Here is a 13,332-nt window from a genome sequence, read left to right on the forward strand (position 1 = left end):
TTATACTAATAAAACAGATTTTGGAGATGTGGCCAGAACCTGCAGGAAAGTGGGTTTTCCAACAGCAAAAGCAGAGTTGAAGTTAGCCGCTCAGCCCTGGACGGCCCTAGACGGCACAGGTGCAGGTCCACGAGGAGCGGGCAGAGCAGGGCAAGCACTCCTCCCTGGGAAGAGGAGGAGGAGGAGCTAAGCTGAGAATACCCTGTCTATTTATTTTCCCCAAATCCGCTGCTTAGCTAAGTGCCACGTCCCCCAGTGAGAGGGCAGAGAGACAGCTTAGAGGAAAGATCTCTCCACAGAAATGGGAACAGAAGGGGGCAAGAAGCATTGCCCCTGGAAGGAGGCCTCCACATTTAACGGATTCTGCTTCGCTCCTACTTGAACTTGATCTCCAGCTCCTGGCGTCCTGGGGTTGCTAGCTTTGACCGCGTTTTCCATCCACTTGTGCAGCTGCCCACCCCTCAGACCTCTTCCCCTGGACAGCAGGTGCATGTTTTCCTGACAGGAGTAGGAAGTACCCTGGGCTCTGGTGGTGGGGAGTGAACTGTGTCAACGAGGTGAGATTCCTGGGGAGCCACTTCTATGAAGCGGGCAGGAGAGAGGGGAGGGGTGAAAGCAAGGGGTTGGATGCATAGGGAGGGTTCCCCTGAGGGAGGGAGGTGGAGTCAGCCTTAAAAGAGTGAGTCTGACAAAGGGGCAATGGAGCAGGACGTGTCACCCTCTCCCTTTGAAGGGTGCTGAAAGGGCAGGAGCAGTGAGACCACAGGCTCAGAATTTTTTGTTGACACATGACAAGCCGTTGATAAAAGTTTCTGTCTGCAGGAAGAAATGCTGGGACAGCCCCCAGTGAGGAGCTGGGTGACGGTCACCCCAGTTCTCATCGCACCAGTTCTAGGGCTTTTCCACGTAACCCACATGCAACCCAAGATCCTTACCACCACTGGTATCTTCCCAGAAATTATTCTGAGGTTCACAGGGGAAGGAAGCCTCTGTAGCTGTAAGTGAGCAGACTTTAAATATGCACTTGAAAAACAAAGAACAGCACTAAACAAGGCAACACACACCTGAGAGACTCAGAGGCCTGCTTGAAAGGAAAGGTAGCCACGGTGAAAGATCGGAAGGCAAAGAGAACAGAATGTCGTGATTGCACTTCACTGGCTGAGTTAGATGTTTTAAAATGTCTGACGCAGACCCGTTGTGATTATGGAGAGGCTGATTTCCATCACCTGACGCAATGAAGTCAGAACCTTTCTCAGGTCTCAAACCACTTCAAGAGATTGATTCATGCACACGTTAATTAATTTGGCAAAAGCTGACTGATTGGGCATCCCGCCCTGCCTAGACCTGTTCCAGGCTCTGGGAGGGCACAGAGGGCGGGACACAGGGGACCCTGCTCAGGTGGGGCCATTCCGGAGAGGAAGGCGGATTGCAGGCAAGTCCACAAACGCCTCGGGGCAGCGCTTCCAGAGGCTGATCTGCGCTGTGAATGATGGAAGGGGCAGAGAACAGGTACGGGGGCCTGAGGGATTGTGGGGTTTTGGGAAAGGAAGCCAGAGTGGCTGGATCCCATCCACCAAGTAGGAGCGTAGCTGAGGTGTGGGCGCTGTGGACCCGCTCTCCAGAACAACACACACTCTCACATGACGTCTCGGCCGATTCCAGGGAGACTGGCACACCCAGAATCCAAGGGCCACAGTGAGTTCAGGAGAGAGACCGAGCTCTGGTTTGGGGACTACAGAGACCACGCTGGTCAGTGGGGAAACACACCGTTCCCTGCACGTGGGAACCACGTGTGGTGTTACAAGGGCGGTGACAGAGGGGAAGGTGTGGGAGAAAGGATAAAGGGCCCACTGTGAAAGGCTTCGAGTTCCCAGCTGAAGAGTTTGAAAGGCCCCAGGGGTCATGGGACCTGGGTTACCAAGGGGTTGAATGGCCTGGAGTCCGCAGCCCTCAGCTCAGTGGCCACGACGTGGTGGTGTTGCTGCGGGTTCCCCAGTGGGTTCAGGTCAGAGGATGCAGCCATCACCTCCTTCCTCTCTCCTCCTGGCAAATTAACAAGGAACAGGCCGCCGCTGGGGGACTGCAGACGGGGCTGTCGCCAGTGAGTTCTCATTCCTGGCGCTGATGGAAAAGTCCCGTTTGTCCAAGTGACGACAGAACTGAGGGAAATTAAGGTTCAGCCAGACACAGAAACAGGATGTTTGGTGAATTTATCATGTTGGATTAAGATGAAATAAGAACTGGTCTTGGTCAGTCAGTCTTGAGGGCTGAGTTCAAACTGACTGAAGAAAAAAAAGGCTCTTCATTGAAAGCACGTTAAGAAATTAGTGTTTGGTTATTTTGGTGTGCAGATGTGTAAATGCAGCTCCTTTTGATTCAAACACTTTTGAAAACTTAAAATGCACTTTTGATCTCTAGGTTATTTTCCAGCTTTGAGAGTGTGGGGTTTGCTTTTTTTTTAATGAGAATTTTCTTTGGAAATAACAGCGTGTTTTACTTCTCAGCCGTCATCCGTCAGCTGTGCATGGCTTCCCAGGGCACTGGTGTGTTCTCTGTTTAGTTTTTCTTTCATGGAAGAGATAAATGTTCTCCGGCAGACCATTATTTATCCTTTATATCTTTCTAGAGACGAGCAAAGTTCAGAGATTATATAAAACCTCTCATAAAAACCCGATTTCATAACTCGAGAGTAATTTTGGTTTGATTGTTTAGAAGAATGTTAATCCTGACAGGTTTAGCTGCTGTGATGAAGGACTGCAACTCCAGGGCGTGTAAAGTTGGGAAGAAAAGCCTAAACTGATGTGGCGCAGGTCAGCCTTACAAACTGGAAGGAACTCTAATCCAGTCACCTGACAATTAGCGCACCAGGAATGCTGTCATTTATTGTCTATTAATGAACCATCAACAGACCTGTCACCAATCACTGACTGTGAAAAAGTGCACTGCTCATTTTATTTCAGTAACTGGGTGCATCTGAGCAGGGAGATTTGTCCCGGGGAGGCACTGTGATTATTAAATACCATCAAGCAGACCCTTGATATAATGAGATTAAAACTGTCTGCATGGAGAAACTAGACATCATTAAAAAAGAAATAGGGAAGGAAAACCACCTTATCAAAATGGGCTTTACAGACTGGGTGACATCTGGGTGGTGAATCAGCTCTTTCTGTTGAAAACACAAATGCATTACTAGTAGATGAAATAAAATACAGGGAAGGCCTCACAGCTGGTTGACATAGCAGGCTCTGCTGCCGTGGTCACTCCCTGCTCTTCCGTCTGGACTTTCCTTCCACAGGAATTCACTGACACTGTAACACTGCCTGCGACGATGGTAAACAGTCTAGACGCTCCCCCTAGTCTCAGAACGAGCAGCAATGTAAATCTACGCTCTGGCTTACCGTCCTTCTTCAGAAACCAAGAGCACATCTAAGGGCCCGGGAGTTCCATGTGGCACAGCACGTGCCATCTTCTCCGTGACAAAACTGAAACTGAAGGCACTGCTGTTCACCTGCACATGTGGGAGTGTGTTCAGGAGCTGCTGTTTATAAAGAGGAGTTTATAGAAAGGCATCCTGTTAGCCTCCAGAGGGAGAAACAGCCACGGGGCTTGCTTCTGTTGCATTATGTTCTGAGATGAATAAGTGATGTGTACGCTGTCATTGCTGCTTAAGAAAATGTGAGTTACTACATCGCATCATTGAAAGGCAGTAATACAGAAGGGAAGCATGAAGTTGACTGACATGTCTCATTGGGGAAACAAAGCTAATTCTGGTGACTCTTGTAGGGGATTCTGCTTTGCTGCAGAACGTTGTCAGTTAAAGATTTCTTTAAAAAAAAAAGGGGAAGCTAACACAGTGTGCTTTTTGGCACAGCTGTGTTGTTCATTCCTCTACAATTTCAATCAGGGAAGCAGAGCCCAGAGGGAAGGGGGGTGGCTGGAAGTCAGGGTTGGCTCTGAGCTTTCCGAAGACCCCTTCTCCTCCTCTCAAAAATTTGTCCTCCTCCCACACACTCAGCACTCCACAGGCCAGGTGCATTTTCCTTGCCAGTAAGAAAACGTAGGCACGCTGGTTTTGACTCTGAAATGTAAGATTTTGAGACTTCACCTAGGGGAGGACGTTGGTTGTCGTGGGCAGTCACCTGGGCGTGGGAGTTTCAAGCTGCCCAGCAGAAGGGAGAAGGGCTTTCATGAATGGTTAAAATCAAAAACTAACATAACACATTGCAGGCAAGCTTTAACAAACGAGGTATGGGTTCCTTTTGTTCCCACAGAGTAGAAAAAGAAAATGCTGTTTAAATAATTTTATTTGAAAGAAATGCCATCTGATATTTATCATTCCCTGAGTATTATAACTTCAGCATCTCATGGATTTATTTGGGATCATCCATCTAAGTGTAATGGTAAAAGGTTCTTTGTAAATGGAGTACTGTCATTGTGCCATTAGAAGTAAAAATGGTCAAAATACTAAAAGACATTTAAAAATGCATCAGTCTCTAATACAAAGCCTTTGTCAGCACTCAGAAAAGTTTAGGTAATGCTGTATAAAGCTTTGCTTTTAAGACCATAAAGATATTACATCTAGAGGCCAGAGTTTCTGTGAATTTTTGACATACTAAACTTAACTCTCTCATTCTATAAATTTATTCCAATATATCGTGACTGCCATTTCTCATTATTTTTACAGTTCTTTGCCCCTTTTAAGCTGAGGAATTTGACCTTATGTGCCAATTTCCAGGGGAAGATGATGGCTAGCAGGAGCAAAACAAGTGCTGCTCCGCATGAGCATAACTGTTACACTGAACACACAGGACTTAGAAGGATGCAGTCACTTCTAAGTGAATTCCTTTACTTTTTGTCTCTCACTGTCATTTCAAAATGCTCTCCTTAGACTAGTCTTTCCCTGACCCCCTGGGGGAAATCTCCAGCAGGTGTCATTTGCCTTTTTTAAAGAAAGTAAACTTTTAATTTTAAATCAGATTAGATTTATAGAGGAGTTGCATAATTAGTACTGGAAGTCTTGTATAAACTTCATTCAGTTTCCCCTAACAGTAACACTTGACGTAACTGTAATACATCTATCAAAACTGAGAAATTAACATTGGGACTTTACCATTAACTAAAATGCAGAGTCGATTTAGACTTCACCTGGTTTCTCACATCCTTCTTCCTTTGCAGTATCCGCTCCAGGCTGTCATGTGGCATTTAGTTGTTGTCTCCCTAATCTCCTCCAAACTTCAGTAGTTTCTCATTCTTTCCTTGTTTTACATGATCTCGACCTATTGGAAGGGTCAGTTATTTTGTGGAGATTATTTGATTGGTATTGAATTGAATTTATAAATCAAACTGAAGAGAATTTGACATCTTCACAACATTGATCTTTTTATCCATGAATATGGTATACCTCTCCATTTATATAGGTCTGCTTTGATTTCTTTCATCAGTGTTTTATAGTTTTTAGCATACAGATTCTGTACATATTTTGTTAAATTTATGCCTAAGTATTTTGTACCTTGTCTTTTTTGTTTGTTTTAGGTGCAAGTGTAAATGGTGGATTATTCCCCCCACCAACATTCCCATTGCTCACTGATGGTATACAGGAATATAAGTGACTTTCATATATTGATATAGTAGCCTGCCATCTGGCTAAACTCACTTATTCTAGCTTTTTCATAAATTCTTTAAGAGTTTCCACATAGACAAATCATCTCATTTGTAAGTACAGAAAATTTTCTCTCTTGCTGTTATTCAATCTGTACGATGGCCTTTTCCTGCCCCTTTGTACAGGTTAGGACTGGATAGGATGTTGAGTAGCAGTGGTGAGAGAAGACGAGTATTCCTTGTTCCTGACCTTAAAAGTCCTCAGTCTTTCACTCTGAAGCATGATGTTAGCTGTAGGTTTTTTATGGATATCCTATGTTTGGTTAAGAAACTCCTTTTTTTTCCTATTGTTGAGAGCTTTTATCATAAATGAATGTTGAATTTTATCAGATTCTTTTTCTGCATTTATTAACATGCTCATATGGTTTTTATTATCTAGTCTGTTAGTAAGATAAATTATGTTGATTGGTTTCTGAATATTGACTCCATCTTCCAGTCCTGGGATGAAGTCTACTTGGTAATAATGTGTTATTCTTTTGTACACTTTGTATATTTCTGGATTCATTTTTTAATGTTTTGTTGAGAATATTTACATCAGTATTCATGAAAGATATTCATCTGTAGTTTGCTTGTAATCTGTTTATCTATTTTTGGTATTAGGGTAATGCTGCCCTCAAAAAGTGTGTTGAGAAGTACTTCTTTCTCTTCTGTTTTCTGTAGAGTTGGTGTATCTGGAAGATTTCACCAGCGGTACTGTCTGGATCTGGAGTTTTGTTTGTGTTTGTTTGTTTGTTTCTTTTTTTGTTTGTTTTTTGATATTTCAGCTACAAATATAATTTTGTTAATAGATATAAGACTATTCAGGTTATGTTTTTATTCTTGAACGAGTTTTGGTAGTTTGTTTCTTTCAAAGAATTGGCCCAGGTCATTAGAGTCAACAAGTTTATTGGCATAGAATTGTTTGTGGTATTTATTTTTTTTTTAGTGCATACAGTGGTGTTCCCTCTCACATTCCAGTATTTGTAATTTATGTCTTCTCTCTTTTCTCTCAATCAACCTGCCTAGATGTTTATCAACTTTGTTGATATTTAAAAAAACTTTTGGTTTCATTGACTTTGTACCTCTTTTCTGACAACTCTTACCATGACCACTATAGTGTTTACAGTATACATTTTAAAATAATTTGAGTCTGCCTTCAAATAACATTATACTGCTTTATATATAGTGTAAAGATCTTTTGACGGTATATTTCCAGTTCTTCCCTCTCATCTCTTTTACTATTATTTTCATAATTTACTTCTAAATATGCTATTAATTCACAATATGTTGTTGTCATTACAGCTTTAAACAGTCAGGAATCCTTTACATAACTTAAAAATAAGAAAGACATTTTAATTTACCTTCATTTATTTCTTTGTTGATGCTCTTTGCTTCTTTGTGTGTATCCAAGATCCTGACCTATAGCATATTCTGGCTGAAGAATTTTCTTTCATGTTTCTTGTACAGTAGCCCTGCTGGCAATAAATTCCCTGAGTTTGGGGTTTCATTTTTGTTGTTGTTTGGTTTGGGTTTTGGTTTGGGGCGGGAGAGGGTAGGGGGCAGATTGCTTGAAAAACTCTTTATTTATCCTTCACTTTTGAAGAATATTTTCACTTGGTATAGAATTCTGTATTGACATGTGTTTCTTTCAGCATTTGATGTCATTCCATTGTCATTGTGCTTGCCTCATTTCTGATAAGAAGCCCAGTCTACTTGTTATGCTGTTCCTCTGTAGGTAATATGTCTTCTTTTTCTCCTGTTTCCTTCAATATTGCTTCTCTGTCTCTGGATTTCAGCAGTTTGATGGTGATGTGTAGATGGGAGGTTCTGTTTTGTTTCTACGCTGCTTGATGTTCTCTGAGCTTCTTGGACCTGTGTTTTGGTGTCTGTCACTGATTTTGGAAAGTTCTTGACTGTTATTACTTCAACCATTTCTTCTGTGTCTTCTCTTTCCTTCTGCTTTTAGGATTCCAATTACTGATATGTTAGCTGATACTCTCCCACAAAAATAAATGCAATATCTTAATATTAATGGAGATTTTTAAAAATGAATTCTATATTGTTCTTTTCGTAAACCAAAGACTTACTGGATGAGGTCAATAACCTCTCCTCCTCTGTGCCTCTATTGGACTTATGTATAAATTTCAGTTCTTAGATTGAGAAGTACCATGTTCGTAGATGAAAGAGCACAGTTAAAAGATCCAGCTTCAGAATCAGAATTAGAATCAAACTCTGGCTGGAACAGACCCCTAACCAATCAGAGTGAGTTCCGACTGATCAGAGTGGTTGCCTGACCCCTCCAGGAGCCCCTGACCTTTAGGCTGTTCTGGCCACTAGCCACTGGGCGTCAGCCCTTCTCTGCCCTCCCTGCACTGGGAAGTCAGCCTCTGAGCCTCAGTTTCCTCCAGGCATGGGGACAGTAATCTCTGTCTGAGAGCTGTCGTGAGGATCAGCTGAGGGACAGTGGCTCCCTGCACGTAGCAGGCCCTCACAGAAGGCAGCCATTATGACATCAGGTGTCAGGTCTCTCAAAGAGAGCAGAGGCTCTCTCCTCAGCTGCCTCCTGCCTTGTGCACCTACCTGAACCTACCTGCGCCCACGTCATCTGGGGGTGGCCAATCCATTAGAGACGTGAATTCTATCTGATGGAGACGTTTCTCTATTTTCCAGGTAAAAATCTTTAGGTGATTTTCCCTTTTTTATTTTGATTATAAAACAATGAGAAAATACAGAAAAAATATGAAAAAGAAATATAAAATCACCTGTATGTTCTCATATGGAGTTAACTGCTGGCAATTTTGGAAGTAACATCCTTCCAAAATTTTTTTTTGTGAAAATATACAGATATGTACAGGAATGGTATTATACCAAATATAATGCTTTGCAATCTCCTTTTGTTTAATGCCATGTCACAGACATGCTTCCACGCCAGCGCATAGCATGGTCATAGAAGGCCATTATATGGATTTTCTAAATTAAATAAATTTGGAATAATGTCCGTCAGTGGACATTTAAGATTACTTCCGGTGAACTGTAGTGATCTCCTTTATACATGTACCTTGTCATACATACATGGGCTTTTTCTTAGAATACAGTCCAAGAAGTGGGTTCATTGGACAGAGGGGAAGCATATTTTAAATGAGACAGGTTACCAAATTCACTTGACTTAGAATTTGGCGGCTCTAAACTATACCCCATTAAAGCATATGCAACATCCATCTCCCCATGTTTGGGAGTTTTAGGATAAAATAAAATATTTCTATATTCTTTGATAAGCAAGAGCATTTTCTTCACATTCTCTTCCTAAAATTAAATAGAATCTTTAAAGAATATCTTCATGTTAAGATTTTTTTCAAACTCACTTATCTAAAAAATTAACAAAATCTTTTAACTGCCAACCAAATCATTTGGTTTAAACCATTAAACCAGACTGTCCATTAAAACGGTATTCATCAGAATCGGAGTGGGGTCTTAACACCGTCGTGGAGAATCACCTCTCTTTAGAGACGACCGGAGTGTGGTCTGAAGTCGGAGGGCTGAGCAGGTCGTCAGCTTTCCTGTTGCCTACTCTCCCTTTCTGGGAATAGTTACCGTTTTACTCCTGGAGGAAATTTTATTTTTCTCCCAACTTCAGGGCTGCCTGTGACTGTTAGGGTTTTTTTCAGCTGAGTGGATTATTGCAGAGTAAACATACCTGTGTCATTGCCATTCAGGTCAGGATCAACAAAATAGTTTTATTAACATTTCCTGATACAGGTGACCATAATGAAAACTATGTAATTGTCCTGAAGATTCCTTGGACTGTAACGTCTACATCAGACCATCAGCAATTTCTCTTTGGGAGAACGCACCTGATTGGTCTCCCCTTTTCTATTCTTCTCTGGGAAGAAATAATTCTCAATATTCTGTGTGTTTACGTAACTTACCTAGTTTTTACGTTATCCACAGCATCAGTAAAGCTTGTAATATTCTTACTCTTTGACAACGAAACCAAACCACAAGACAGTAAGGGCAAAAGATGGAGGTTTGCATGTGACTGAGTGCGCTGCTGTGCGTCCTGGCCAGATACCAGTTGTGAACAGGTCGGCACAAGTCAGTACCAGGTACTAACCTTGTGCTTGTAGATAAAGGTAGAGGTACAATCATGAATCCTGTGCTTTGCGTTGGGGAACCTGGCAGGGGATGAGATGTGCCGGTGAGATTACTCGGTGCAGCAGCCGGTCACTGAGGCCTGGGAGGGAGCGCAGCCACTTGCCTATGGACACAGATCCGTCAGCTACAGGGGCCATGGCCTCTGGACTCCTGGACAGCGTGCCCTCCCCCAGGTGCCGGCTGTGCCTTGAATCTCAAAGACTCGGGAAGGGCAGAGTCAATCTGGCCCTCAGCTCCCTGCTCCCAGGCCATGTCCCCAGCCTCACTCCACCTTTCCCTGCGTGTTCAGGACCGACACCCAGTTCAATCCCGCGGCTTGGTCCACAGCTTTCACGTTATCTTTCTTTCTTTTTCTTCTCTTCTTTCCCGCACAAACACCACACTGCTTCCCGTATGTGGTGAAGTTACAGCCTGGTCGGTAGCAGAGCGGAGCAGCGCTCTGATTAAAGTAATTAAAACTATACACAGCATGCGTAATTCACCTCTGAGTGGCTGTCACCACGGGCTGATGCGCGGAGCTGATCCAGTATCTGTCTGTGGCAGCCGGCGTATGCTACACGACCATTTTTTCTTTTCTGCAGAATTTTAATCACTTGAGATAAAGAGCCGGGAGAGAGAGATCAAGGCTGTATTAATCCTCTCAATGGCTTTATAATCTCCCTTCTATTCTGCTGCTGGTGATCAAGAAAAATAATGCCGCTTTCATCCTAGATGCCAAGGTCAGTCATCTCTGTGCCCTTTGATGACAAAGATGCCATCAGGAAGAGATTTTAATGAACGTGGTTCTGGCCATGCTTTGTGGGGAAAAAGGGTGTGTTCCACGACCCTGGGATGGTCATGCAGGCCCCCGTTTCAGGCACAAGTCATTTTGAAATATTAGCCCCATTAGAAAGACATTCCTAGACAGCTGGTGGGGGCTGCAGCCTGGCAGCGAAGGGTGGCTGAAGAACCAGGGAGAGGAGGCGGGCCTGCCCGGGGACGGGCCAGGTGGCCCTGCGGGCACTCGGGCACCTCCTCAGGGTGCTGCCAAGACCAAAATACCAGTGCAGGGATGCACAGGTGTGTGGTGACATTTAAAAGCAATACCCTGTTGTTTTTGCAAGAATGTGTGGACAAGTGAACAACAGAAGTCCTTTCAGCTCAGCAGCACCTGAGGACGATTCCCAGCTGGTTGCTTGCTGCGCCTTCCACCCACTCCCTTTCTTCCGTGGTTTTCTCCAAAACATGTTCCCTGGGCCGCGGAGACATGACAGGAGCTGACACGGCCTCAATAGAAGGTCACAGACCAGGTGGCCGAGAGCAAGGCCCACCAAGCTGCTGCAGCCCCTGCAGTCCTGCCTGCAGCCGTCCTGAGCCGCACTCATAGGAAGTCGTTCTGCGTCGTAGTGGTTTGTCCTGGTGAGGGAGGGGCACCCACGAGGTCCCCATGAGGTTCCCAGGGTGATCAGAGAGAGGTGGGCAAGGTGCTGGCTGCTCACCCTCAAGGACAGGGGACGGAGCCTCGGCTCTGGGCAGCAGGGCTCCAGGGCGGTTTGGGGGGGATTCTGAAGGGAGCTGGCACACTGGCGTGGCTAACATAAGTGGCTTTTAAATGTATCTCAAAAACGTTAGGTTTCCCTTCTGAGAGGTGGCTGTGCAGTCTCCCTTCAGGGTAGGAGCTCGGAGCTCTGCTCTGCCCCTTGACCAGCAGAGGGGCTGGTACAGTCAGGCTGACCCGGGGTGTGCAGAGAGGGTCAAGGGCAGCGCTAACACGGACACCACTCCTCTCCAGGCTTGGACCTGCCTTCTCTCCTCTGTAGTCTGGCTGCACGCTCTGATTCCACCCTCCCGGGATTTGTGCGTGGGCTCCTTAAATGCCTCCACCTGACTCAACTCTTTTAGGGTTTCTGACCGCCCCTCCTGGCCTGGGGTGACACTCAGCCCTGCCCAGCTGAGAGATGGAGAGCCACTCTGGGATGTGAACAGCATCGCAGGGGCACATTTTGCCCACTTACTGGAACAAACTTTGTGACTTAGGCACCACTGATGTCACTACTCACAATGGAACCTCCTTTTTCTTACTGAAGCAGCCTTGGCAAGGCCTTTCCTTGGACCCACTCCCTTGGCAATTCATTTGAGCCATTGAAATGAATGAGATTGAACGTGAAAGAAAACATTCTATGATTTAGACTTTCTCTACTTCCCGAGTTCCTGTACTGATGTGGAGAAGAGTTCAGTTGTAAATACCTAGGAGATCGGTCTGGCTTTTTCTCCCTTCGAGTGTAATTTCTGCCCTGGACTGTCTTCCCGTTCCTGTGGATCAGAGCATTTGTTGGCTGGAGGGGTCGCGCCGATGTGACTGACCCTCAGAAGAGCCTGGAACATGGGAGCGGCCGCTCTCAGTTACCGGCGTGACTCACAGAGCCCAGGGACTTTCTGTGGGGTCCACAGAGCCCGGGGGCCCAGGACGGTGCCAAGAGGCTCCAAGCATAAGACAGATGTCGTGGGTGGCCAGCAGGCAGGGCTCCTGGCGTGCCCCCCCGACATGCACACTTCATCCAGCATGACCCCCACTTTCCTCTGTTTTCTACGTTGAGCTTCCTCCTAGGATTTCCTTCAGGAAAAGAATGTTTCTTGTAAGTTTCAGAGCGTGCACAGCCCTTTCTATGTAGTCCTTTGCTCGGTCTCTAAAGGAATTGATAGAGGACAGGGTTGGTCTTCTTGATAAGAACCTTAAGGAAGGGGTGTATCTGATCGAGGAAGCTCTCTGGGGAGGTACTGTGAGTCCGTCTCCCACAGGTCAACCCAGGGGTGTGTGTGTGTGAACATCTGATTATTCCAGGCTGTCTCAGGGCAAAAATGAATTCCCAGAACTCACTCTGACGGCTAACCAGGGCTCCTGGGGGGCTGGGGGAAGACTGAGGACCCCAGATCATGAAGGCCTTCCATCTCCCTTCTAAGAAATTTAGTCTTTACCTTGAGGACAGAACCAGAAATCTCAGTGATACCCTCCACCCCCGTTCCCTCTGTCCAGTTAGCAATCACACTGCCTGGCAGTGGAGACCTGGGTCCCGGGTCCCGTCCCTCCTCTCTGCTCCCGCCGCCCCGGACCTGGTCTTCCTCCCATGGAACACCCTCATCATCCCCCCATCCCAGCCTCCGCCCGTTACTCAAGCCCCACGCAGCCTGAAGAACCCTGCTTTTAGAAAATAGATGCCACCAAGCCCCTGCTTTAAGAACACTCCTCACTTGCTTCCCATGCCCGATGGAGCCCCAGCCTCTTGACCAGGCTCGCAGGCTCTTGACGAGGCCACAGTCTCATTCCAGGGGCTCCTTGGTTGACAGAGGCCACGCATGTTCCCATCCCGCTGGGTGGAGGCTCACTGAGGGCCCCTGTGTGTGCATCCTGGCACCCTACATGTGAGAGGTGTGCTGTGCGTTTGACCAGGCTCCAATGGTCACTGGCGTCCTGTGTCCCAGGCACCTGACCAAGGGACACAGGCCTCTTGTTAACTCCTCACAACAACCTGAAGCAGCAGGAGTGGCTCGCACCGTTCCTTAGAT

At 45.7% G+C, this 13,332-nt stretch overlaps 1 protein-coding gene across 2 annotated transcripts in view; it reads left to right on the forward strand.

The window, feature by feature from the left end:
* Positions 1–1,473: 1,473 nt before the first annotated feature.
* The window catches only part of LOC116277082 (protein sidekick-1-like), a 92,606-nt gene continuing 80,747 nt past the window's right edge, over positions 1,474–13,332 (forward strand). The window contains exon 1 of one of the 2 annotated variants that reach the window (XM_072955290.1): positions 1,474–1,509. The gene's annotated coding sequence lies outside the window, so the exon portion shown is untranslated. The remainder of the gene's footprint in view (positions 1,510–13,332) is intronic. The other variant, XM_072955291.1, reaches the window with a different exon arrangement.

Source organism: Vicugna pacos, chromosome 35, assembly GCF_048564905.1.
Source record: "Vicugna pacos chromosome 35, VicPac4, whole genome shotgun sequence".
Classification (NCBI taxonomy): Eukaryota; Metazoa; Chordata; class Mammalia; order Artiodactyla; family Camelidae; genus Vicugna; species Vicugna pacos.